General features: G+C 44.5%; 1 non-coding gene across 1 annotated transcript; it reads right to left on the reverse strand.

Annotated features, from left to right (window-relative positions):
- Positions 1 to 273: 273 nt before the first annotated feature.
- LOC141650246 (small nucleolar RNA R71) lies at positions 274 to 379 on the reverse strand. The gene has a single exon (XR_012546290.1). It is a non-coding gene; the product is annotated as a small nucleolar RNA R71 (small nucleolar RNA).
- Positions 380 to 1,112: the final 733 nt, after the last annotated feature.

Below are 1,112 nucleotides of genomic sequence, written 5' to 3' on the forward strand. Positions count from 1 at the left end.
CACCCCGCCCAAGTCGGGTTGATTGAGAAGGATTTGTTCGGGGGGCATATTGAAGAGGATGCTCATGCTCACCTCCGAAAGTATAAGAGGAAGGTTTCAATGATGAAAAAGAATGGGGTGTCCGAGGACACCTTGAGAATGATGTTGTTTCCGTTTTCATTGACGGGCAAGGCGGACCGGTGGTTGAACATTCACCCCTCGGATACCTTCACGACATGGGATGCCTTGGCTAAAGCATTCATGGCCAAATATTACCCTTCATCAAAGACCTCAATGCTCCGTAATGAGATTCATACATTTTAACAAGAAGATGGGGAGTCTTTAGGTGAAGCTTGGGACCGATATCAAGACTTAATAGCAAGTTGTCCCATCATGAAATCCCGGAATGGTACATCACTCAAACATTCTTTCAAACGTTGCTACCGGGGACTAAGGAGATGGTAAATGCCTCCGCGGGGGGAGGATTTGATCACTTGAATGATGAAGAAGGCACGACATTGATCAAGAAAATGGTAGATTCGGAAGCAAACTATGGTTCTAGAGGAAACATGCTAAGAAGGAATGGGAAGTTCCCTAAGGAAAACCCCTCCAACTCCGAGACAAATGCCAAGCTCGACTTACTCACAAAACAACTTGAAAAGCTACAAAGAAATCAAGTGCACCAAGCCACAAGCTCACATGGGCCACCCATGGAGGAAAGTGGTTCAAGCTTCAAGTTGTGAGCTTTGTGGAGGGAGCGGTCATACCTTTGATTTGTGTGCCAACAACTATAACGGTGGCTATGAAGAGAATGTCCAAGATTTTAATGCTTTCCAAAGCTATAACAACAATACAAGACCACCCTACAACAATCCCAATGTCTACAACCCAAACACCAACTTCTATCATCCCGGTTTAAGGAACCACCCCAATTTTAGTTACAAAAGTGCCAATGTTCAAAACCCACAACACCTTCAACCACAAGCACCAAATAATCCACCCGGTTTTTCTCAACCAAGGGGAACATTCCCCAACCAAAGGACTAACCCGGGAAATCAAAAGCAATGGCCAAACAACAATCAAAACCAAAACTATGGTAACCAACCACAAGGGTACCAAGATTTTAGTGGAAA

This window comes from Silene latifolia, chromosome 3, assembly GCF_048544455.1.
Source record: "Silene latifolia isolate original U9 population chromosome 3, ASM4854445v1, whole genome shotgun sequence".
Classification (NCBI taxonomy): Eukaryota; Viridiplantae; Streptophyta; class Magnoliopsida; order Caryophyllales; family Caryophyllaceae; genus Silene; species Silene latifolia.